The 27,379-nt window shown below is 37.5% G+C and overlaps 1 protein-coding gene across 6 annotated transcripts in view; it reads left to right on the top strand.

The window, feature by feature from the left end:
• Positions 1-27,379, top strand: part of CADM1 (cell adhesion molecule 1) — a 353,309-nt gene that overhangs the window by 117,258 nt on the left and 208,672 nt on the right. The window lies entirely within an intron of this gene.

The following is a 27,379-nucleotide window of genomic DNA, read 5'->3' as shown; positions in this document are numbered from 1 at the left end:
ATTCTCTAGGCAAGAATACTGGAGTGGGTTGCCATTCCCTTCTCCAAGGGATCTTCCTGACCCAGGGATTGAACCCTTTATCTGTCCTATTATAACTCTTTAAAGGTTCCTTGCCTAATTCTTGGCTTTTCTACTTGAATAGGAAGAGCTTTAAGAAATCATTTAATTTGATGAATGATTCATTCATTTGTATGACATTTATTGAGTGTCTATTATATGTGCTGAGATACATTAGTGGACTGAACAAATATCCCACCCTCTAGAACTCACAATCCAGGAGAGCAGAGGATGGGGGAGTGAGAAATAAGCAATTAACGTAATAAATGAACAAATCTTAGAATGTTTTGAGTGTGGCAACAACTATAGAGTGGAGAATGGGAGGGAGTAGTTACAGTTTTAGATGGGATGATCTGCGTTGGGCATAATGAAAATGTATGACAGCTGAGCAAGATTTGAATTTATTGTTTTTACTTTTGTAGAACTGTATCCTTACTGGTGTGATTGTACCTGTAGGCCAGGAACAGTCCAGGTTTAATTGGGTTTAAGTCTCTGCTATGCAGGTTATCTCATTTTTAGGATGGCTGACAGAAATCCATCACCTTGGTCTAGAACCTTACACATTGCTGGAGGGTTTTTGAAGTAGGTCTTTTTGTCTGAATGCCTTCATCCTTGGACACTCTGCTTTTGGGGCCCTACCAGCTGCAGCATCAGAGTGATGGCTTTGTGGCCTCCCTATGTATAGCTTCAAAGAAGTTTTATAAATGTGGAGTGTGGGTAGGCAAGTGGTAAAACTAGAGTGAGATTTATTCACCACTTGGAAAGAAAAAATCTAATCTATCCCACAGTAAGTCCTAGTGTTAATGTTCTGTTTCAGAGGAAAACAGGAAGAACAGTGATGGGAGTGAGTTTTCCCTTCATGTGTTGAAATTGCAGGGGTCCCCCTCCCCCTCTTTTTTTTTTTTTTTTGCCTTTTCCTCCTCCTTTTATTTCTACCGCCTTTTTGTGCTTAATTTTAGAATTTGATAATGTGGCTCCGTGTTATTTATTCTCTGGCATAACCGTTGCGGTTGCCTCTTGGAGCTGTGTTCCCAGGCTATTCATATTTGAGAATGGAACTATGTTGTTTTGTCATGCATCACTCAAGTCTGAAAGGCCATTGTAACCATTTTGCTGATAAAGAACAGGAAATGCGAAGAAGAAATAGTGGTAAACTAGACAGCCCTGTAAGCTCTGCTGCCTTGAAAGGGAACATGGGATTGTAGAGGCACTCTTTATTTCTGTTCATTCAAATTGATGAATTCTTTAAATTGTATGTCTTAATTGTCTTCATTTTTTATAGTTAAGTGCAGATAGGTTATAAGATTCTAGAAATTAATGCACATTGATTTCTTTCACAAGTTTGGAGACAATTGTTGATTCATAAAACATGACAGGAACTTTGGGTAATTGTCAATTGTCTGACTATTTTTCTTCTTTGCATTCCTATTGCTTTGCTATCGGCAGTCATTAAATTGATTCAATTGAAATCTGAATGAGAAATTAGTGTATTCTTATGAATGTACCTCACATAAATTTTAAATGAAGTGTTTGACTTTTTCATCCAAATCAGGTTGGCAAAAGAATGTTAATTATTTCATTGGCTGAGTTCTGAGATTCAAAGTTCAAGATTACTCACACCAGAGTATATTAAGAAATAAATATAATTAAATGCTTGCAAATGTGTGTATCTTAAACAGGAACTGAGCTCTAATAATTGTTTAATCTAGAAGCTTCCTCTTTTGTTTACTGTAATTCTCTTAAATTAAGAATAAAAAAAAAAGGAACCCTTTAATAACCTGACTTTTTGGCAATGACTGTGGGAGACTCTTGTGCTGTTAGAAAATGAATGGTGATGTGTTTCAGTTTTCCTTTCAGCCTTTCAGTTAACCAAACATTTACATCTCATCATCTTCATCTACTTTTTTTCACTTTTCGCCATGCTGTGTGGCATGTGGGATATTAGATCCCTGACCAGGGATCTAACCCGTACCCTCTGAAGTGGAAGCCCAGAATCTTAACGGCTGGAACTCCAGGGAAGTCCCACCTGCGTCTTAAAAGCTCCGATGTTTTCTCCCCGCTCCTGTTCCTTCCCTTCCTATCTGCCCCTTTTCCCTCCCTCCCCACCCCCCTCCACAACATACATACCTGCTCGCATCCCTCCTTTCTCTCCCTTCCCCCACCCCCATGACTACCACAGTGAGCCCTGTATGCAGAGGCAAGTTCCCTGCACAGAATAATCGGGCTGGACCATTTCCCTGTGGAGCACCAAAGCTGTTGACTAGGACTGAATTGAAGGATCTCAGCTAGAGTGTATGCTCTCCAACATCTGAGCAGGAGTAATGAGAAGTGTACTCTTGAGCTCGGCCAGGTACAGTGTAGTAGACAGAGGCCCCCATCACATGCCAGTCCCTGTTGGTGCCCTGCTTCTCTTTTCCCCTTTTTTAAGGTCAGGGGTGTGTGTAGGGGGTTGCAGTGGTATAAAGTGATCTCACCATCTTCCCATGGCTCAGAATAAGGAGAAAGGAGGCATCTGTGGCTCATGCATGTACAGAGTCACCACCTTAAATAAATTCTACTAGAGAGTGTCTCCTAGCATGACTCTATTCTATTTCCCATCTTTGAGACCAGAAGTAGGTCAAATTAAATTTGGATGGTTGAACATCCACCTTAAGTATACAGTAGGTATATGAGGAACTTAAACTTATTTCTGTTTACTTCTACTGTGTTATTTATTCTAAGAATAAACCTTATTTTTATCATAGCATTATGACACAAGCATTACATATTTGAAATCTAAAGAAAGCAGAAGGGAAAAAAGTAGTCCATAAACCATCTCTGGGAGAGAGAACCAGTGTTGGCATGATCTTTTTTTTTTTTAAACTTTTCTCTGATTTTTTTTCTCTTTGCTTTACCTACATGAGATTATACTATATATCATCCTTAATCCTGTTTTTTATTATATATTTCCAGTTGTTATTATATACTTTTGTATGCGGATTTAAAGGCTGCATAGTGTTGAGTTTATGTAGCAGAATTTTATTATCCCATTTTTTTGTAAATACATGTGTCAGTTTTTTGCAGTTATAAATACTGTGACCAGCATCTTTGTGTGTAACACTTTCTTCACATTTAAGTGACCTTAACAGAAATAAAGTATGAGATTAGGAACACTACATTAGTCATTTTAAATTCTCTGGGTCATTTGGGGGAGCAGTTTTTTTTTTTTTTTTTAACTTTTTGGGGAAATAGTTTGAAACTGACTGAAAAGTTGCAGCAATAGTACCAAAAAACACCCATATTCCCTTTACACATATTTGTCTCTTGCTGCCCTGAACTCTGCATGCTTTATGGATCATGTGTTTAAACACTTCTTTTCTCTGTTTTCTTTCCCCATCTTTCTCTATTCAATTTTTTCCTAAACCATTTGAGAGTATGCTGCATAATCATGTCCCTTGGCTTCTAAATACTCAGGAGTGTATTTCCAAAGAATGAGAATATTTTTTGGTCTAACTACAGTATACTTACTAACTCCAGGAAACTTGACATTGATACGCTATAATCTTGAGTTCATATTTCAGATTGGTCAGTTGAGCTAATGATGTCCTTTCTGGCATTTTTCCTCCTATAGTACTAGGTCCATTCCAGGATCACACATTGCATTTAGTTGTTATATCTCATTTAATGGGGCTTTCTTTTTTTGTTATGACATTGACATGAAAAAATATATAGGACTCTCTTCTTTTTAAATAAAAATGTGCTCATTTGGGTTTGTCTAATGTTTCCTCGTGGTGAAATTAAGACCATACATTCCCAGCTGAAATAATTAAGTGATGTGTCCTTATTGGAGTATTACATCAAGAGGAACCCAGTGTTCTTCCCTTCATTGATATTAAATTTGATTATCTGCTCAAAGGATTATCTATTTTTTCCACTGTATAGATACTATACTTTCCCTTGAAATTAATAAGCGATCTGTGGCAACATGCAAATATCTTATTCCTCTTCCAGAATTTCCCTTTAGATTTAACTTCTCTTGATGATTCTTGCATGAACTAGTCTTTGCTATGATGATTTAGAATTAGAGCATCAGCATTTACCAGTTAGCAGTCTGCATTCTGTTGCAAAGAGAAATCCTTCTACCCGCCCACCCACCCATCCATCATCCATCCATCCATTCTCTCTTCTGTTATTGCTGTTGACTCTTAGACTCTCCATTTTAATGGTTTATTACTTTTACTTTTCTTAAATATATTTATGCTCGACTTCTAGATTTAATCAATGATTGTATTTAATCAGATTGCATCACCTGTGTTCTTTTGACATGCCTCCTTTTTTTGGGGGGGGCACTAATTTTCTGATATAAGACACTGTAGGCTCATCTTGTACCTTCTCTACCATAGCCCTATAGTCAGCCATTTCTGTGCAGATTTCTGGGTCCTTTTTGAGGACAATGGTCTTAGATTCTGTTACAGTGCTGGGTGTGCTACTTACTAGTGGAGAAATTTTTTTCTAGGCCATCTTTAGGAGTCAGTGAGGAAAAATACGTACATGCATGCTTGCACATATGTACATAGTTTAGAAATCATGTGTTTGAACTAGTATTTTTACTGCTGCTACTGCTAAGTTGCTTCAGTCATGTCCAACTCTGTGCGACCCCATAGATGGCAGCCAACCAGGCTCCGCCGTCCCTGGGATTCTCTAAGCAAGAACACTGGAGTGGGTTGCCATTTCCTTCTCCAATGCATGAAAATGAAAAGTGAAAGTGAAGTCACTGAGTCGTGTCCAACTCTCAGTGACCCCATGGACTGCAGCCTATCAGGCTCCTCCATCCATGGGATTTTCCAGGCAAGAGTACTGGAGTGGGGTGCCATTGCCTTCTCCGGTATTTTTACTGAGCCCAGGCTTATCCTGCTTGCCCCACGACAGGCCAATAAATTGGAAGACAAGTTGTTATAACAAGGAATAACAATTTTAATTGGAAAGCTAGTGGATAGAGAAGATGGCAGACTTTCATCTCAAAAAACCATCTCCCCATAGTCCCAATTCAGGCTTCTTTTATACAGAAAAGGGGGAGGGGCCCACTGTGACACCAACCAATCACTGAGCAGGACCACAGTCACTGGTTGACAGTTGCTCCCTAACAGTCTCTTGCTTGGGGGAGAGGCCCATTGCGGTGCCAACCAAAGGCTGAGCAGGGCTGCTATAGGTAGCTCTTGCCTGCCCCGTGCTTTACAGTACTTCCAAGTCCAAACCGTTTCCAAGGAGGATGCCTACCTCCGTTCTATCAATATATTTGATTTTCCTTCTTCCACAATGAAAATCCTGGCTCCTAACACAGATACTCATTTACTCAGTTTTATAGTATGTCTAAAAATATTTTCAAAACTGCTTCACTCTTGCCACTACAGAAAACTACTAAAAACAAGCATTCAGGATGTGTTTGCTGTTTTCCCTCCATGCTTCCTCAGCATGGAGAATATAGTAAAATACTGAGGTCATACTTGTATCTTTTCTCCTCTCCCTTCCTAGTGATTATGTCATTAATTTGAGGGATATTTGTGTTCATTTGGTTCACTGTGCTTTCAGTTTAGGTTTTTATTTTTTCCCACCCTTGTTTATTTTAACATTAATTCAGGATTCCATTTATTTTTAAATGTATTTATTTTTAATTGGAGGATAATTGCTTTACAATGTTGTGTTGGTTTCTGCCATATATCAACCTGCATCAGCCACAGGTATACATATGTTCCTGCCCTCGTGAGCCTCCCTCCCACCTCCCACACCAGCCCACCCCTCGGTTATCACAGAGCGCCAGGTTGAGCGCTCTGTGTTATGCAGCAATTGCCCATTAGTTACCTGTTCTACATATGGTAATTATGTGTTTCAATGCCACTCTCTCCATTTGTCCCACCCTCTTCTGCCCCTGCTCTGTCCGTGAGTCTGTTCTCTATGTCCGCATATCTGTTCCTGCCTTGCAAGTAGGTTCATCAGTAGCATTTTTTAGATTCTAAATATACGCATTAATGCATGTTATTTTTCTCTTTCTGATTTACTTCAGTCTGTATAACAGGCTCTAGGTTTATCCACCTCACTAGAACTGACTCAAATTCATTCCTTTTTGTGGCTGAATAATGTCCTTTTGTATCTATGTACCACAACTTCTTTATCTATTCATCTGTCAAGAAACATCTGGACATCTAGATTGCTTCCAGGTCCTGGCTGTTGTAAACAGTGCTGCAATATGTAAAACATTATTAACATGTTTCCCAAATTCCAGACTCTATATAAGGTATACTGAGACATGTGTCACTGTAGGAAGTTGGTCATTTATTTTAAGGAAGTGCAGCTCATTCTCTTGAAGTTTAAAATCATCTTCTTATTTTATTATTCTAATTTTTTTCATAATCAAGGCTATTTCTTGGGAATTAAAGGGAACAAGAACCTATCTTGATTCTTGCACCACTCCTAAGTTTTTGGTAGAGAAGATAATCAGAAGCATTTGGTTAACAGATGGGGCAAATGCCTGGTAATTTGTGGCATGCCCTTTCTTAGCCCATTTGTCTGTGTGTCTTGGGGACCAAGTTCCCTGATTCTATACACTATTGTTACCTGTTTGACTTTTTTCTGACTCCTTTGTAAGCTTACCAATGATACATTTTACTAATTTCCACCCTTCTAGTTTCAAAAAATACAACTTTTAGAGGTGGGCGTATCAAACGTGTGCATTTTTCAGGAGTTAAGCTCCTTATTTAAATATCTTTTTTTTTTTTTTCAACAGCAAAGTTTAAAGTATGTTTAATATGAAAAGACTGACATATACTTTAGTTCCACATGGAATATGAATATGTTCTCCCATTTTGGGTCAAGGTGAAAAGTATAGTTTTTCTTTATTAAATATTTGGAGTTTGTGAACTCATGAGATATTCTTTTATCTTCTTTTTGTTCAAAATTACAATTGGGGTTTGTGGATTTTGTGGATTGATAGACTCAGAACAGTTAATCCTAAATGCCTAAATGAACTGCTAGATAGCTTCAGGTAAAATAGTGTTCCAGGACAGGCTTGATTTGTAGAAATGAACTTCACAGTTCATTTAGGTCCGGCAGGTAATTTTGTTAGAGGTAACCTATGTAATCTTAATATTAGAATGTGTCCAATTTTGTCCTTTTCTTATATAGGAAAAATCCCAGTGCACAGAAAGCAATAAAGCAGCTTGTATACCAAACACACTTCAGAATTAGTTTCTGAGGGGCTGTCAGCCAGCTTTATTTTTATTTTTGATACAGTTGTGATGCTTGTAAGTCAAATAATTAGAAATGGATATGAAAGGAGGCTGCGTTTGTGCAGCCCATTAGCTATTCTGAGGAGCCTATTTAAATGTTGAAGTTAAGGCTTTATATGTAAGGGTTTTCTGACAGATTATGAAATTTTCTTAAGTTAGCCACTAGGCTAAAATGTACCTAACTAAGGTGGGTGGCTTGTTTTTTTTTTTTTCTTCAATCCTTCAAATTTTCCTAGCTATAGCAGTTAAAAATTTGTCTTCATATTAATAGCCCTCATATATATATTCCAAGACAAATTTAAAATAAAACCCATTATTTTGAATGCATGTCTAATAGAATAATTGAGGTGATCATCAAAAGTCTGTCCCCTAGTAATGGTGTATTAATAACACTGGACAGCCAGAAGGAAGCATTTCTTTATAGCCTGTTTCAACTATGAGAAATGAGTAGATGGAAACCTGTACTGAGAAGTACTCACTTATAGGAAAAGTGTTAGAGTTTCTTTAGCATTTTACTCAGGAGCAGCAAATCTTATTTCTACACTTCTATATTTTTTTAACATGTCATGTTGCTGAGCCTTTTTTTTTCACCTACATTTAATGTGTTTGTTTTTATCTTGTTCTTTGGAATATTTTAATTGCAAACTTATCTGTTTCTTTAAAAAAGTCCATTAAAAATAAATATATATTGTTAAGCTGTGTGGTACAAACTAAAATGAGTTGAATGTATGTTTTCTGTAAAGGTTCTGAAAGCAATAATGGGATCTCTTTAAGCTCTACTGTATAGGAAGGCGAGCGATCCATCAAAAGCACAGTCTTAGATTTGGGTCTTCTATTTAGATTAGGAATGTTAAGAAAGATGGATGGTAAATGTCTTTTAGCTGTATTGTCCCCCAAACATGAAATGAAATCTAAAGACTCTCAAAGAAGGTTTCAATTACACTAGCAAATGACTTGAACAAGGATTGGGTATGGGGAGGTCACAGGCCAGTGGGATGCCAGTTGTGGATTTATATTGTTTAAAATGAAAACATTATTTCCATTAACCCCTTTCCACTCACATCTCCACCAGAGTTATTTTCAGATGGTACTTTCCTAGGTGTTAGTCATACTTGATAGAAATACCTTATCGCTAGTGTGAATTGCACAGCCTGTCCATGGGTATATTTTTTTCCCCTGGCCAATTCACAATCCAAGGTTTCATTTGGCTAATCCTCTAGAGAGATACTGGCATCCTTATGTTCTCCAGACTTGATTTCAGAATGTAGCAGTAAGCCACCCAGTTGCAAAGAAGCATTTATAAATATTTTAATTAAAAACAAAAAATGGATTCCCTATTGTGGTTTTCCAAGATAACGGCTAATCGACTGCCAAATCACACCATGTACGTGAGTTGAGGGAGGGAAAATTCTCGTTTTCAGGGTGACTCTCAATAGATTTGTCCTTAACTGTACCTGTGGGTTTTTAGTGTGGTTTTTGCCCTCTTATTACAAATAGAGAAAAGAGTTGGTAAGCAGAAGAAGAAGCATCCTTTTAATGAGTCGGCTATAGTGTGCGCTCAGGGCAGACACTTTAAAAGAGCACCATTAATTTGAATAAAACAGGAGAAGGAAGGTACTTTGTACATCCGTAAAGCACTGAAGGGGATAAATCCAATTATCTGTTCAATATTTAATGGCCATAAAGTTAAAAATTTTAAAGGCAGTACCTCGGAGACTGCTTAGTCAATTCCGTCCATATTATTTTTGACATTCAGAAGTCAAGGTAGACTGGCCGCGTTGACAGCAGCACTCATCATGTTGGTCTGCCGATTTAGTGGCGATAACCCTGGGGTTTGTATTTCTCTACACAGTTGAAAATCAGTGGCTATTTTTTTTTTTGGAACTCATAGGGAATTTTTGTGGTCTCCTGAGTTGACATCTTTTTTTTTTTTTTCCAGTTCCTTTCTGTTGGTTTTTGATACAAAAGATAATTAAAAATGATTGATGAAGAAAGCCAGAAAACAGAGGAACCAGAATAAAGATCAGCTGTTTGGACTAAAATATTGCTTTTAAAGAAAACAGGATTTTTAAAAATATATTTCAAAAATTCCTGTCTAAGAAATTCTTTTAGAAACTCTGTTGAATCCAAAGCCTATTTTTACAGATTTTTCTCAGTGTGCGTATTTCCTAGCAAGTTGTGAAGAAAAATGATAATTTATTAATTCTGCAACCTCCATCCATTTCTCTTCTAAAGCTGTATTTAGCCAGCGATGCAGGTGGGCACTGCTCTGACTGTGGTTCAGAGGCAGCTGAATCATGAAGCTTCTAAGAAAATCAATGTGCTAGCGACATTTGGAATGAATGTCAATATGACAGTGATTTTGTGATATGCTAAAGCTTTATTCTTCTTTCCTATTAGCTAATACAGGATTCTAATTAGCCATTAACTTGCTCTTACCTTGTATGGTCCAAACTATAGAGGCATAGCTTGTGTCTCAGAGAATGTCACTGCTAGTTATCTTTTTACTGATTCTGTTTTATATATTACCTTTTGCACAAAATGTTCCCCTTTTATATGTTTTGGCTATAGAACTCTGTGCTCCCTGGGCATTAAATCTCTTTCAGCATGGTTTCAGTTGTCTGTATGTAGTTTTTTATTTATTTTTTTATCAAAGAATATTTTAAACTAATACTGTGTATAGATGAATTTTGATGTGATGGAGGGTTACTATTAAAATGTTGTAGAGGAATCATGCCAGAAGACAACTTCAACAGAGATTAAAGAGCAAAAGTTAATATATTGCATGAATTATGTGATAAGAGGACATTTGTTTTGTTTTTAAGATAGGTACAAGTTTCAAGAAGGTTCTGTCTGTTTTGAGTGCTTTTAAGGAGTCTGTGGCTTTCCTTGGGAATACATATGAAGTGCTTTTCTCTTATTTTGCTATTCATTTCCCTTGAAAAAGTACACTTAGTTTGTTTTACTCGATTTTCAAATGCAAATTCAGCTTATTCTTGTGGCATGTAGAGTCTCTAAGGATGAGACTTGCTGAAATCTAAAACCATTTCACATTCTTGGATCTTGTAGTTTTAAGTAGATTGCTCCTTGTTTTGTTCCAAGTGTCTTGAGTGATTTGGGTGTTAAACCAGCAGAAACCTTTGTTTTCTTGGTTTCCCATAAAGAAAATAAAGGTGAGAAAAGAATGATTTCCTGGATAATTCAAAGAAGATTTAACATACAAATCCCTAGCATGCTACTATACAGGAACTTCCAAATCAGCTTATGTTACAACTCAGCATGACAATTGTTAAACTCATTTATTTTAAAAGAGCTTTTATATGTGATACATGTTAAAAGAACCAAGAAGAGGGGGACTTTAACACCATTCTTCTGAATATGACTCTGAACTTGAAATATATGGCATATTTCATTTGTTTGCTCACTTGTGATCTGCACAGTCCTTAGACTAAAGTTTTAGATGACAGAAACCCTCTTGTGTGTGTGTTCATATATATGTATATACATGTGTGTGTATTATGTATATATTTATATATTTAACATAGTATTTCTTTCCTGTATTTTTTGCCTTAACTTTATATTGCCAATATTATTATTTATATACTATTTCCCTTTAAGTTGATTAATCTTTTTACTCACCCTCATCCAAATAAATATTTGCCATGAAATTATAGGGTTTGGGTGGGAGCTGTATTTTCATACAAAATCTCAAATATTAAAACTTTTGAAGTTTTAGATTCCATTTAAAATTATTTCATGATTCACATTTGAGAAACTGTGTCCTAGCCTTACACATTGAGCAAATATTTTTTTAGTGTAGGTGGGGAATCCAACCAGTTAATCCTAAAGGAAGTCAGTTCTGAATATTCATTGGAAGGACTGATGCTGAATCTGACGCTCCAATACTTTGGTCACCTGATACGAAGAACTGACTCATTGGAAAAGACCCTGCTGATGCTCGGAAAGATTGAAAGCAGGAGGAGAAGGGGATGACAGAGGATAAGATGGTTGGATGGCATCACTGATGTGATGGACTTGAGTTTGAGTAAGCTCCAGGAGTTGGTGATGGACAGGGAAGCCTGTCGTGCTGTAGTCCATGGGGTCACGAAGAGTTGGACCCAACTGAGCGACTGACCTGAATTTAGGCGGGGAGTTGATTTATGGTGTACTGTACTTACTGTGTCCAATACTGTTTTCAATAGTTTGATGTTTTCTCATTTAATCCTTTTAATAACCCCAATAAAGAAGATATTACCATTTTACAAATAAGAAACCCAAGGCTCCGAAATGTTAAGTGACATTGCTAAAGTTAAGTAGCTGAATACAAATTAGAACTGAGATATGAACCCAAGGCCACTGGATTCCAAATTCTATGCTATTTTTGCTACATGTTGCTGACTCCCTGTTGGCTAATAAGATTAATGAGTTAACCTTATGCATGCATCATATAATGGTTGGTTTTACCCATTGTTACTCCTTTGTGGTTGAAATAGTTTCCTCTGAGTGGTATTTATAGTTTGTGATTTTCCTCTGGAATTGCATTTTACATGATCTTGAAAGTTGTTGTTATCACCTTCCTTTTAGGTCTTGTGTGAAAGGGAGCCTCTAGCACTTCTGAGGAAATCTGCTCATTTTTTACTTTTTAAAAGTATCACTAATTAAGAGTTGAAAACAAATATTAAGCTCCTTATTTAAGTTAATGTCATCTCTGTAGTTTTCATTTTATGTGGCTTCAATCATGTTTTACTTTGGAGATGAAGCTTGATGATCTGATCCAATTCACCAGCCTTATTCAAAATGAGTGCTTGAATCCCTTTTCAGCACACATGCATGATCCTTTGCTTGATTACCTCCAGTTATGGAGTCTCACTGTCTACTCTGTTAGTGAAAACTGATAGAGGGTTTCAGTTCACTTCAGTTCAGTCACTCAGTCGTGTCCAACTCTTTGCGACCCCATGAATCGCAGCACGCCAGGCCTCCCTGTCCATCACCAACTCCCGGAGTTCACTCAGACTCACGTCCATCAAGTCAGTGATGCCATCTAGCCATCTCATCCTCTGTCATCCCCTTTTCCTCCTGCTCCCATCCCTCCCAGCATCAGAGTCTTTTCCAGTGAGGCAACTCTTCACATGAGGTGGCCAAAGTACTGGAGTTTCAGCTTCAGCATCATTCCCTCCAAAGAAATCCCAGGCTGATCTTCTGAATGGACTGGTTGGATCTCCTTGCAGTCCAAGGAACTCTCAAGAGTCTTCTCCACCACCACAGTTCAAAAGCATCAGTTCTTTGGCGCTCAGCCTTTTTCACAGTCCAACTCTCACATCCATACATGACCACTGGAAAAACCATAGCCTTGACTAGATGGATCTTTGTTGGCAAAGTAATGTCTCTGGTTTTCAATATGCTATCTAGATTGGTCATAACTTTCCTTCCAAGGCGTAAGCATCTTTTAATTTCATGGCTTAGGTGACCCTAAACCCAGTACTATGGCCACCTCATGCGAAGAATTGACTCATTGGAAAAGACTGATGCTGGGAGGGATTGGGGGCAGGAGGAGAAGGGGACTACCGAGGATGAGATGGCTGGATGGTATCACCGACTCGATGGACGTGAGTCTGAGTGAACTCCGGGAGTTAACGACGGACAGGGAGGCCTGGCGTGCTGTGATTCAAGGGGTCACAAAGAGTCGGATACGACTGAGTGACTGAACTGAACTGAACTGCAGCTTAGTACTTCAAGACAAATTTCCTAATATTTAAGAGTTGTTAGATAGCCTAATGCTTGCTTACTCAGTTTATTTATTTTGGTGGTAGAAAATAGAAAAAGGTTTTAAAATTATTATTTGTCTTTTGATAAATTAAAAAAAAAACACTTTTTATTTCTCTTTAAATTATTTGGTTCCCATTTCAGATCATTATTAGAGTTTCCTTTACATTCAGCTGAATGGCATATCAAAAGATTGTTTAATGGGATCACTTACATTGATGATGGTTTGGTATTTTGAATATAGCACACCATAGCACTTCTAAGAGAATGGTCAGGACTGGTACGTGAGGGATGTGAATTGCTTGAGCTGGACATCTCAGCTCGTGTAAGTGCACTTTTGTGGAACTTCTCTTCAGCTTCTGACCCAGAGGACTTTATATTTCTTTTTTTTTTTTCTCCCAGATTGTATCCTTCTTGATTTTACTGTCTGGCTTCCTTACTGTATTCATTTTATATTTTCTAAATTATGGGAAGTGGGGAAATAGAGGAACTGCATACCTTGCTTTTTGATTATAGATTTTAGCTGCTCTGGTCTTGAGTAGGATGGAGGTACTGGGTCCTAGGAATCAGTGTCTCATGAGAGTTGAAGTTAGTGCATCTTCATAGCCAATGTCAAATAGGTTGTTTCCATGCCATTGATTTGGCGTATATCTGTTGATTTTAGTATATAGTTTATACTGTAGAAGGAGGAAGAAGCTGCTATTTTATTATGCCCTCATAAAATTAATTGGTGCCTAAAACAAATATTATTAAAGATACTGTATTTTATAACATACCAAGATGACTGATACAGTTTTAGTATGGAGTTTTATGTTCTGTGAGTTTATGTCAATAAATATATAAAATCTGGAAAATGAAACGAGCCAGAAGTTCGTTTTTAGTCTGAAAAGGTAAAGTGAATCAGAGGTGGTGACCACCTAGTTCCCCCAGTGACTCAAACAAACAGATGATTCAACATGCCCACCTAGAATATTGCTCATTTCAAGAAACTGGTTCATGGCTCCTTCCCTATTCCATGTCGAGAATTTTAGCTTTATTGAAGCGAAAAATCTAGTGCAGCTTTTTGTCAGAGGAATATTTTGAGCTTCCATGTTTTGCCTGTTGTTCCCCCCCCCCCACAAATGTGTGAAATGTTGGTATCACAGGAAAACCAAGCTATTTTTGGTCTTCTAAAATGTGATTCCATGGTCCCCATGCTGGACTGAATTCTTTTTAATGTGCTGTTTTCTTCAACCTAACCTTTCTATAGGGAGGAGTAATAAGTTTATTGTCAGTATTGTGGCTATTTTAATTGAAGATAAACGAGTTTTCTTTTTAAATGTCTTCCATATTATATATCTTCGGTTTTATTATCCTAATTTCAGTAGATTGGCAAAGCCAGATAAGCTTAACAACCCTGACCTGATTCAGCATTCATTACTGCTGCTAAATCAAATAAGACCTGGTTAATAGAAACAGGGCTTGTGCAGCCATTTTTCAATTTAATTAGAATATTGTCCACTGTATTGTACTTATATGTATATACCAAAGACAGAATTTGATCATCAATTTGGAAACATTCCTGCTGTACCCTCCAGCTAGAGAATTTTATCATTTATTGTAAACTCTCCTCTTTAAGGTTGGGGGAGTCTTTAAATTATTAAATAATCAAGATTGCTTGAAGGTATGAAGATGAGACTCTCTCACTTGATATGCCATCCAAGGCATGCAGTTTAGGTACCACTTCATCGTAGCCGAGGTTGGCAAACTTTTTCTGTCAAGGGCAAGGCAGTAAATGTGTTATACTCCTGGAGCCATATGCAACCAATGAGCCTGGATATGTCCCTGTAAAACTTTATTTATGGGCACAGAAATGTGGATGTCATGTAATTTTCTTGTCGTGATTTTAGCATTATTCCTAAAAAAAATTTTTAAACAATTAAAGCTGTAACAACTATTCTTAGCACATGGGCTCTACAAAAACAAGATGGCAGGCTGGATTTGGTTTCTGAACCTTAGTTATTGACCCCTGAGCTGTCGGATCCTGTTTCTTATTCTATCTACCTACCTATCTAGCTAGCTATTTATTATACATGCAGATATATCCATCCTTTTTCAGATTATTTTCCCATTTAGGTTATTATAGAGTATTGAGCAGAGTCCCTTGTACTATACAGTAGGTTCTTGTTTACAATACTTTTATTATACAGTAGGTTCTATTTTAAATATAGGAGAGTGTACATATCAATCCCAAACTCCCAATCTGTTCTCCATACCACTCTTCCCCTCTGGTTCATTCACTAAGCCTGAAAGTTTGTTTTTGTTGTATCAGCTTTTTGTTTAGATTCTGAATATAAGTGATAGCATTTGTCCTTTTCTGTCTGACTTCACTTAGTATGATAATCTCCAGGTCCGTCCTTGCTGCTGCAGGTAACATGAGTGTGTTAGTTGCTCAGTCACATCTGACTCTTTGCGACCCCATGGACATGTAGCCCGGCAGGCTCCTCTGTCCATGGGATTCTCCTGGCAAGAGTCCTGGAGTGGGTTGCCATTCCCTTCTCCAGGGGATCTTCCCGACCCAGGCATTATTTTATTTTTATTTTATGTATTTGTATATTTACTGACTGACTTCAGTGATTTGCTCTGTATCTCTGCTCGTTCACTTTCCACAATGCAGGAAATGTGGGCCGACTGACTTTTTCCTGTCATCCCATTATCTGCCAGTCTCCGCTTGATGGGGGAAATGAGAATCCGGTGTTGAGCCATCAGTGAGAGTAATTTCTGTTATCAGTTGGTAGTTGCTGTTTAATTCTCGAGGTGCAGAAAATGCAGCAGAATTGACTTATCTCATTTTCACATTCCGAGACATGATGTGAGGATGCCGTCATTTGTCCAGGGTTCCTTACCCTGCGTGGTCATTAACAGCAGCGGAGTTCATAACTTGATCCCAGATTTGAGTTGTAACTTGTTGGCCCTGCAGACTTGATGGACAAACTCTGCTGTCTGTATTTGTGTTGATGGATACTCTGAGCACGGCTTCCCGACTGCAACCTAACTGTTTAGTGTCCATGACAGTAGATTTTTAGGTTGTGTTGTAATAGTGTTCTTGTTTCGGAAATTTGCTATCAGACATATTCACCTCAGATTTTTATGAGGCAATGAATCATTGAAACTTAAGGTTGGCGTTGTCTTTTTAAAATGGTTTTCAAGAAGGACTGGATTAATTTATAAGATCCAGATTTTGAGAAATTATTTTCTCTTATAGTGAAAGTTCAATTTGCTAGTAAATCAGTGAAAACTCTGTCGTTTGACATTATGGATGCTTGTCTCTTTATAAATATAGAATTAGTCATTTAAGCTTGCCACTGGCATCTTTTGCAAGAGTGGACATGCCCTTGTCTTTCTGTAAGATACCTCTGAAAAAAAAAAATGGAAGTGTTAGTCTCTCAGTTATGTCTGACTCTGCAACCCCATGAACTGTTGACCGCTAGGTTCCTCTGTTCATGGAATTCTCCAGGCAAGAATACTGGAGTGGGTTGCTATTCCCTTCTCAGGGGATCTTCCTGACCCAGGGATTGAACTTGTCTCTTGCATTGGCAGGCGAATTCTTTACCATCTGAGCCACCAGGAATCCCCAAGATACCTTCTAGATTTACTCGAAAAAAAGTGAGTCTACTAGTTTTCTCTCTTGGTTGGTGGAACTTAAAGATAGCTTTCATTCCAGTTCAGTCACTCAGTTGTGTCTGACTCTTTGCGACCCTGTGGACCACAGCATGCCAGGCTTCCCTGTTCATCACCACCTCCCAGTACTTGCTCAAACTCATGTCCATCGAGTCAGTGATGCTATCCAACCATCTCATCCTCTGTTGTCTATAAGTGTATGAATTATTACTATTGACATTTTTGAATGATGACTATTCAACTTTGGTAATTGCAACCAGCCTATTTCTAGAATTGTTTATTAAAACATTTATCTAGCTCTCTCTTTTGTAAGTTTAGCTAAGTCCTTCCTGATCAGAAGGACTGCAAAACTTTTATTCCTCCTGCAAAAACTTTTATTCCTTGTTTCACATCATCATGGAAGAAAAATCAACAAAAAGCCAAGTGTTTGCTCTAACTCCTGGCATTTTATTTTGGTTCACTTTTCTTGTTCTGTGGTCTCTGTAAGGTGATTAGAACATAGCTGACTTCTTCAGAAAAGTTCTACCATTTCCTTCTCCCATCCATAAGCAAATTATTTGCAAATGACTTGAAAGTAACTCCCAAGTATTGGAGAGCGTTCTTGGTAACCAGTGCTGGTAGTTTTTAAGTGGTACACAAAGTTCTGTAGGTCAGCCTGAAATCATAATGCTTGCAAGGAAAAAAAAAATTAAAATTGACTTCAAAGGACAACTCTGACACGGTCAATTAATAATTAAAACAGTTTTTTAATGAGCTATGCAATTACCTGTATGTCCCTGGAGATGATGGTTTATGGTATTATTGCAGTGCCCTTTCTTTAGTCATGGTGCATGACATTTGTAATTTAAAGCCGGCTAGACATTAAAGTGACAGAACTTTCATTAACCTTGTCTAAAGTTTGCTGATGACAAATGACTTATAAAACATGCTGTTGTCAAAATATAGCACATCCTTAAAAGTACCTTAAAAGTCCTGTGGGCTCTGAGAGGCTGTGGAGCCTCAGAGAGAGACCAGGGCCAGCACTGTCCTCCGGAATTACCTGATGGATCCCCAGTGACTGGCATTATGCCTTCATACTCAGGTAAGTGGTACCTGCTTCAGACAAGAGCTGATATACTTTACATGGCTCTCTGGTTCAGGGTGGTTTCCCAAGGGTTTTGCACCGCATGACCTGATTCTGTTGACTAGTGGTTTATGACTATGGAATAATTTCTTCTAAATCTGCCTTGCAGTTTTGTTTTTTCAGCCTAGAACCAGTGATTATGTTTTGATCCTAGCTTTTCTGGTGTCTTGCTTTTACATTGTTAGCCATCTACTTGTGCTGTGTTCTAGCCCCCTTTATTTTTGTGTATGATTTTTTTCCCCCTCTGATTTTAAATGAAGCATTCTCTTCTTTTTGCAGAGCCCATGATGTATAAACATATTGTATTTGCAATTTTCTTCATCATATTTCTTTGAGGAAGATTTTGAAACTACCAAGGGAGTTATTGCAGAGGGGTATCCTTTTATAATTGCAACAGTAATAAATACATGGCGATTAGCATTTAATGAGCAGGTGCTGTATGCCAGGCACTGAGCTAAGACTTCTGTCTCATTTAATTCTCATAGTAACTAGGTGTGATGATATCACTCCGTTTACAAATGTGGAAACAAAGGCACAAAAAGATTAAGTACTTGGATGTCTCAGAACTTGTAGATGAGTGAGGATTCCTGTCTAAGACTGAGGAACACCAAGGATCTTGCTTGTAGCCATTTAGCAACATGACTTTCAACTCACTTTGGCTTTTTCAAAATAGGTTACGTGTTTGTTAGCTTTCATCTTTGTGCAGTACAGTAGATTTATTAGTTTTACCTTTGTATACTATACCAGTAAATAAATGTAGACTGGTTAGTATACCAACAAAAAAATTATAAGTCAAAGTTGAGTATTTATACTTTATCTAAAAGAATAGTTAAAAAGTTTATAACCATCTTTTAACTCAACTCATGATAGGTATTTCCTATTATTTTTAGTGTATTCCTTGTATTTAATATGTTCTGATTCTCTCTTATGGTTAGTTCCTATGAGATTAAAGGCTGTAATATAGCATTCACAACACACTATCCTTTTTCCTTTTGATGAACGTCCATAAATTTCTTAAACACTATGGGAATATTATGCATTATGGAATACTAAGTATTCCTATCCTATTGATTAATTATATTGATGAATTGTAACCTAGATTCTGCATGCTAGTCTTAACTAATTTTGGTTAATGTACAACAACAGAAAGTTGCATAAAATATAAATGCTCAGTAATACCACAAAATAAGCACTGCATAACTGTTATTCAGCTCAAGAATTAGACTTTAGCCTATATTCCAGAATTCTCCCCTCATGCCCTCTCAAAATTGCTACTCTTTTCTTCTCCTCAAAGATAACTTTACTGCCATAATTTTGTAGTTTTCGCTTTGGACATTTTTAAACTTCTTACTGTGAAAAATGTCAAACATACAGAAGTAGAGGTAATAGTGTATTGAACCCCCTTATGTTCCCATCACTTAACTTCATCAGTTATTAACTCAAAGCCAACATTATTTCATTAATAATCTCATCCATTTCTATGCTTTCACACTGCCAAATCATTTTAATGTCATCTCTTTTAACCTATAGCTTCTCCCTCATCCTTTTTTCCCCCTTGAAGTGTATTTGTTGAAGAAACTAGACTGTTTGATCTATAGAGTTTCCCACAATCAGATTTTGGGTTTTATGTCCTCATGATGTTGTTTAGTATATCTGTCTCTTGTTGTTCAGTTGCTGAGTTGTGTCTGACTCTTTGCAACCCCATGAACTACAGCACTGCAGCACACTAGCCTTCCCTGTCCTTCACTATCTCCCAGAGTTTGCTCAAGCTTATGTCCATTCAGTCAGTGATGCCATCCAGCCATCTCATCCTCTGTTGCCCACTTCTCCTCCTGCCCTCAGTCTTTCCTAGCATCAGGGTCTTTTCTAATGAGTTGGCTCTTCACATCAAATGGACAAAGTATTGAGCTTCAACTTCAGCATATTTGTTCTTTCTTAATTTCCCATAAATCATAGTTGAAGTATATCTGATTTGAGTTGGGCTTTCTTTCTCTTTTGGTGGGGTGGGTAGGTATATGAAGGGCAAGGATACTCCATAAATAGGCACATTATAAATGATGTTGGTAACTATTCAAACATCAGGGTTTAGATTCTTCCAGTAGAGCCTACAAGATAGTGGTAATCTTACTTTGTTATCTCTACTTCATAAGGAGAAACTTCCTTTTATTATCTTAAGGTGCATTACGTATAGGAAGGACAAATAAATGATTAATTTTCCAAATAATTAGTTGGTTCTCTGGTATCTGTTAAACATAATCATGGGGAGTTTGTTTTGTTTTAGTATTATTTTGAACTCATAGCTTGAAACACACTTTCATGTATTGCAATTATATTCTATTGATGCTCACATTATCCTGTTTTTGCCTCTTCATGTTGGTTCCTGAGACCTTTTAACATGACTCTAGATTCTTTGTTAATATCACTTTTCCTGATATGATGATATACTCCAGGTTTGTTTCATAAGGTTTATTTTTGGTTTTGTTTCCCCCTTACACCTGGAATCAGTTATTTCTTCTAGGGACTTATTCCTTTTGGTGGGAAATATTATTTAGAAACTATAATGTGGTCACTAGGGGATGCTTATTGCTTCCAAGTAGATCATTGTTTTTAGATCTTTTTAGTGTACAGAGCTGGGGGATGCATTGTTGTTATTGTTGTAAAAAATGCATGATGACTTCATCTTGTCTCTTCTAGTTCAGGACTACACAGATTTTACTTAAAAATCACACATTTACTTAAATCACATATTTTTTCCCCATCTACCAGCTCTGTGGCCATTTCTGATTTCTCCTTGAACAGTGCTGCAAGGCTGGAAGTGGCTTATGCATGCTGCCCTGTAGAGCATGCATTTGTGTTTTCATTTATTTGTTTATACCTCAAATCCTGGTTCCTAATGAGATTAACGTAAGAGGTTCTCAGTATCAGACACACACTGATGTAACCTCTGGTGGATGAAGTTTGGCATCTGCATTTTGAATTTCCATAGGTGATTCTAATACCAACATGTAAGAACTGCAGATCTATTTTATGAAATACTTTTATGGTATAGATACTTAACTGTGCCTCCAATTATCTTCTGAGAAGTCCCCTTCTCTTCCCCCGCCCTTTTTCTTTTTTGATTGGCTGTATTTTTGATGAGCCACCTGTGTACCATCTGAAGTCTCTTTTCTTGTTTAACTCATTGCTCTGTACATCTCCTAGAAAAGACTACAGTTATTAGTATTGCACTCCCATAGATGCTAGGCCGCTGTTACGTTTGACCACTCGGAATGCTAAAATACGGGTGAACCTCACAACTAAGACTGTGCCTGAGGCCAGAGGGAGAATTCTCACTGCTTAGAGCAGAGTGCCTGGTACTGGAGTAGATTTGCTTAAGGGCAGTTCTTCATTTGATCAAATATCAGAGCAATTTATGTCCTTGTACCCTTGTTCCCTTCCTTTCCTCTTATGCAGAAATGTTAATTGACAATCAAAGGAGTAACAAGTGCATACCTGAATTCACAAGTCTTAGGGGGCCTCTCTTTAATACTTCTGCAGAGCCAGTCCTGGTTTGGGTTATGCCTTCTTTCATCCATGCTCACCTGAGAGTGCCAGTGTTTTCCTTGTTCTTTTTCTGCATTCAGAGCTCTGAAATCGGACTGTGTCTGGCCATTTTATTACTCCTCTCTTAGAACATGCTTTAGTTTTCTGTGGGTCCCTCCAGTTTTGAATTAATATTAAAAACAGGGGGAAAAGAGTTAATCTGGAAATGACTGCTTCTTAAGATCAGATTTCGGTTTAAAAATCTAACCACAATTTTTATAATCCTTTAGTTTCATTTAATATTAGTTTAGCTTTGTTTTGCATTTGTAAACATTCACATTTTATTAATGTTCTTAAGGGAGAGACGAAGTGGCCACTGTTACTCTCACTTTATGGTGCAAAATGAAACTTCAGAGCTTTTATCAACCTTTGTAATTTAGGTCGCACATGTCACAAGTGGTGGAACAAACTTGCTGCTGCTGCTGCTGCTGCTAAGTCGCTTCAGTCGTTACTCATATCTTATTCCTGATATTCTTTCTGTTGTAAAATGTGACTCGTAAAGAATCCAAAGTAGTTTCCAGTGTTATAGTGCAAGCAAGACAATTTTAGGAGACTTCAACAACCAGTTAGAAGGAGAGAGTGAAAATAAGCCTAAGTGCGGGGGAGTGAATTTAATTTTAGACTTTGGCACTAAATTGAGCTTTGGCTGTCTGATTGTTAGCCAAGACATAAAAGGAAGACTTTGGCTCCTATAGTACTTACGATTAAAGAAAGCAGATGAATTCACATGGAATCCAGACATTTTCCAGGCACTGAATTATGTAAGGAGAATATAAATTGAATATATGTCTCTCTAAAGGATATTACAATGAATTATACCTCCCCAGATGATTTTGTAAATGATATAAAAATAAATTCAAAAGAGCTACTTTCATACTTCTCTTAACCACTGTTATGTGAATTCTTTGATAGAGTTTTATGTATGAGGTATATTATACACTAGATATACAGTGCTTATGGGAAGCATTTATGCTAGCTTTTAGTATAGACATGAGAAGTCTTTTTCCATCTTTATTTTTAACCTATTTGTGTCTTTATATGTAAAGTATTTTTCGTGTAGTAAGTATATAGCTGAGGCTTGCTTTTTGAGAAACATGCAGTCTGGCAGTCTCTGCCTTTCAATTGGAGTATTTAGATCATTTACTGTTAATGTGATATTGATATAGTTAGGTTAATTCATTTTGCTATTTGTTTTTATTTGTCCCATCTGTACTGTCTTCTCCTTTTTTTGCCTTTTATGTTAAGTGAGTACTTTTATGATGCCAGTTATCTCCTCTGTTGGCTTATAGCTATAATTGCTTTTAGAAACATTTGTGGTTATTTCAGGGTTTATATTATACATCTTTAACTTGTTAAATCCGTCTGCAAGTGATATAATAACCCTTCATGTGCAAGCACCTTAAATCCTTCATGTACAAGGACCTTAAATCCTATACTTCTAATTTTCTTTCCCAGCTTATATGCTATTTTGACCATACATTTTACTTTATCAACATATGCTAGAAACTTCACAGCACATTATTATTTTGTGTAAATAGTCTATTAATTTGCTTTAAAATAAATATGTTAAAGTATCTTTTAAATAGTAATAGAACATTCTTATTCATTTATCCATTTATTATTTTTGGTATACTTTATTCCTCTTTGTAGAGGTATATCCAGGTGATAGAAACTTCCTTTTGCCTTATCAGCTTAACTTTACATTCCTTGTAGCTCAGATCTACTGATGATTACTTGTTTCAGCTTTTGTATGACTAAAACCTCTTCTTTTGTTTTCAGAAGATCAGTTCACTGGATATTTAATTCTAGGTTGACAGATTTCCTTTCTTTATATGCTTTAAGGATACTGTTCTACTGTCTTTTTGATTACATGATCCTAATGATAAATTTGATGTTATCTTTATCTTCCTTTTTATATAAATAGCATGTCGTTTTCTTTATCACTGATTTTGAGAGATTTTAGAGTGACATGATTGGGTGTAATTTTCATCTTGTTTCTGTGCTTGAAGCTCATTGAACTTATTATGTCTGTGGTTGTCCCACAGCTTAATGATTATTTTTGTTTTGTTTTATTTTGTTCTGATTTCTTCCTTTGTTTTTTTTTTTTTTTTTTTCTTGTCTCTATTTCATTTTGGAAAGTTTCTATTGCTTTATTTTCAAAACATTTTTTTTTCTTCTGAATGTCTAATGAGCTGTTAATTCCAGTGTATTTTTCATTTCACCTCTTGAAGTCTATTTCTAGATGTTTTATTTGCACTTTTATTTTATTTATTTATTGTGGCTACACTGTGTGCCTTGCAGGATCCTATTTTCCTGACCAGGGATTGAACCTGGGCCCCAGCATTGGAAGTGTAGAGTCCTAACCACTGGACAACCAGGGAATTCCCTATTTGAGCTTTTTTTTCTTAAAAAAAATCTTTGTCTCTATTTTGAACTCACCTAGTGCAGTTATATTATGTCTTTTAATATCTTTGTCTGCTAATTATATCATTTGTGTCAATCTGTGTCAGTTTTGATTAACTGATTTTTTTTTTCCTCTACATGGGTTTATTTTCCTGCTTCTTTGCATGCCTGCTAATCTTTAATTGGTTGCTAGACATTGTGATATTTCCTGTTTGGTGCTGGATATTTTTGTGTGTACTCTTGAACTTGGTTTTGGTATGGAGTTACGTTACTTGGAAAGAGTCTGATCCTTTTGGTTCTGCTTTTAAGATTTGTTAGGTGGAACTGGAGCAGTGTTTAGTCTATGACCAATTATTACCACTACTGAGGCAATGCCTTTCTAAGTGCTCTATGTAATACCTGGGAGTTGTGAGGTTTTTATTCTGTCAAATTCCCAGCTTGATGTGTGTTGCTCACCATTCCCTCTAACATTTCAGATAGTTTTTTTTCTCCAGCTCCAGGTAGTTAATCACACTTATGCCCTGATTGGTGGTCTTCTGCTGAGTACTTGAGAGGGACCCTCTACAGAGCTCTGGGATTCCCTTGCTAGGCTGTTCTTTTCTCCTCAGTACTTGGTCCTGCACAGTCTAGCTGCCTTTGTGTCTCTGAACTTCCCCTCAGTTTGCCTTCCCTAGGCTGTGTCCAGGAAACTCTTCTAGAAAGTAAGATTGGGACAGCAATAAGGCTCACATCATTTGATTCCTGCCTCTCAGGAACCAGTGTCCTTTATTTCCTCATGTCCAGTGTCTTGAAAACCATTGTTTTTTCACTCACTTTGTTGTTGTTGTTTCAGGTAGGAGGGTCAGCCTGGTTCCTGTGACTCCATATTGGCAGGAAGCAGAAGTCTTAATTAGTTTTAAATGTAGGTTAAGTAGCCAATAATTAATGCTGACTTCTTTAATAGCAGAGTTGTGATGGTATTAGGTATTCACCACGGGATTCTTCTAACTCTTCCTTCAGAGGTGGGTACGTAGGAATCAGGGAGACCAGCTTTAAATCCAAATTAAGGGTGCAGCTGTGATCGCTTGAATTCTGAGACCCTTTCCTTTGGCTGTTTGGTGAGAATAGGCACCACTTCCAGCCTGTTGAGTGTTGCTCACCATTCCCTCTTACATTTCAGGTAGCTTCCCCGTAGCCCCAGATGGTTCGTTACACACATGCGCAACCAGTGCTGTGGGTCGGTGCTTTCTTGCGGTGTGCTCTCATGACCTCTTTGTGCACAGAGGGGGAGAGGAAGCTCTTTGGTGTCTCTTCTTATAAAGGCAGGAATTCCATTGTGGGAACTCTACACTGATGACCCCCATCAAACCCTTGTTATCTCCCACAGATCCCATCTCTAAACATCATCATTTGGGGGTTGTGGTTAGGACTTCAGCATATGAATTTTATGGGGATACAAGCATTTAGTTCACAACAGCAGCCATAAGGGAAGTATGAGTGTGAAAGTTGCTCAGTCATGGTGCGACTCTTTGCGACCCCATGGACTATAGAGTCCATGGAATTCTCCAGGCCAGAATACTGGAGTGGGTAGCCTTTCCCTTCTCCAGGGGATCTTCCCAACCCAGAGATCGAACCCATGTCTCCTGCACTGTAGGTGGATTCTTTCCCAGCTGAGCCACAAGGGAATCCAAGGGAAATGTAGTGTCCAAGAACCTGAATCTTTCTCTGTGTAACTTGAATATCATTAAGGCCCCCTGAACCACACATCTGCTCTGATCTCTCTTACTGCTCTAGCAGGCTCTGTGGCAAAATAAAGAACACTTACCCATCAAGAGACTAGAGCCTTACCTGTGCTTTTCTGGCAAGATATTTTTTTGTTCTCATAATTCTTTTTAAAGTGCCAAGAACTCACTTCCACTGGATTAAAGAGAGCAAAATTATCTGCTTGAATCAGGAGCAACTTGTGGGAAGAGATCAGGGCTATGAAGCCTGTTGGGAGATCTGCATTTATAAGAAGATGGCTTCAGCAAGGATAAGTCATATCTTAACATCTTAGTCTTAAGTGACAGATTTGTTGCAAAGAAAATGGAAGTGGATGGAATCAGTTCTGTGTCTTTTTTCCTGTGGCAGCATTTCAGAATAATGTATTGTAGCTCGATTTTTGCTTGTGCTTCTTCCTTCGGTTAATATTAGAGTCAGAAGCCTGATCAGACATGGTGCTGTTTTTTTCTTTCTAATCTGTGCTTGTGGACAGGTGAAATCTGTGAGAATTAATAAAACAAAAAATCATCTGCGAGTGAGGTGGCTGAATTTTATTTCAGTTGTTAATGTTGTGAATGCAGATATACTTGTTTTGTTACAGAGATTCTGGGGAGCCAGTATGCCTTTAGCTTTGTTTGGAATTTTTTGTGGCATCAAAATTTTGTATTTTAATTTACTCTTTAGCTTGTTAGCTGTCTTTCCTCTGCAAGTCTGAAAAGTCTGAGAGTTTTCTTTGCAGTTCTAACAATTAATTGAAAAATAAAATGATGACTATGTTTTGTTACTAATGCATCTTCTGCCAGCTTCTTGTAGCAAATGGGATTATAAAATCTTGCATGTCCAGTTTATATTTCTTTCTCTGAACAAATGATTAACCATGCCCATAGAATCCTAGATAGTTTAAAAATAACTGCCTCTCCAATGTTTTGAAGGTTTGCCTACGGGTTGCAAAGAAGGTACCATAAGAAATAATTTTGGATTGTGGAATTTGTTTTTCTTCAGGGGCTGCTCTGCAATGAGACTGGGTTGTTCTGCTCCTTTCAGTGATTCCACGATGCCCTTATTAAGAAAAAGAGGCCTCTCTTAGGATTCATCTAAAAAATTATTATTGCAAGATAAAGCAAGAACAAGGTTCCTCTCGCTCAGCTGAACAGTGAGGGGAGGAAGCTGTCAGAAGGACTGACACATTTCTTTGCCCTAGAGCTGCACTATCAAGCCGGATAGCCAGTCGCCTCCCGTGGCTATTGAAATTTAAAACTAAAGTTCATTTCCTCAGTCGCATTAGCTCCTTGACAAGTGCCTGATAGCTGCATGTGGTTATTGGCCACCGTGTTGACAGTGTAGATAAGAACCTTTCTCTCATGGCAGAAAGTCCTCTTGGATAGCACTGCACAAGAGGTTATTATACTAATTCATTTATCCCCAAATGTGGTGGTTGTAGTGCTGTTCTCAGTCTTAGAATCACAGTAACCAGAAGAGAGACAGGAAAACAAAACACAAAAACATGCTACACGGAAAATTACCATGGGTTATTGATGTGTTCTTGTCACTATATGTGCTGCTAACATTAGGATTCCCTCCCCCCAATATTATTCCTCCCAAAGAGAAGTCGTTATATATATTCAAGTTTATTAGAAGTCTCCCATAGATCAGTCTCTCAGTTACTTTGAACATCAAAACAGCCTTCATGAATGCTTGCTGAATATGCAGAGTCAGATTCAAAAAGAGAGATAGAAATTTAACACAAGCTTAATGATTTAGGTATGACCTCTAGATGACATGTTGGATA

The sequence above is a fragment of the Oryx dammah genome, unplaced genomic scaffold, assembly GCF_014754425.2.
Source record: "Oryx dammah isolate SB20612 unplaced genomic scaffold, SCBI_Odam_1.1 HiC_scaffold_17, whole genome shotgun sequence".
In the NCBI taxonomy this organism is placed as follows: Eukaryota; Metazoa; Chordata; class Mammalia; order Artiodactyla; family Bovidae; genus Oryx; species Oryx dammah.
This window is presented reverse-complemented; position numbering and strand designations above follow the sequence as displayed.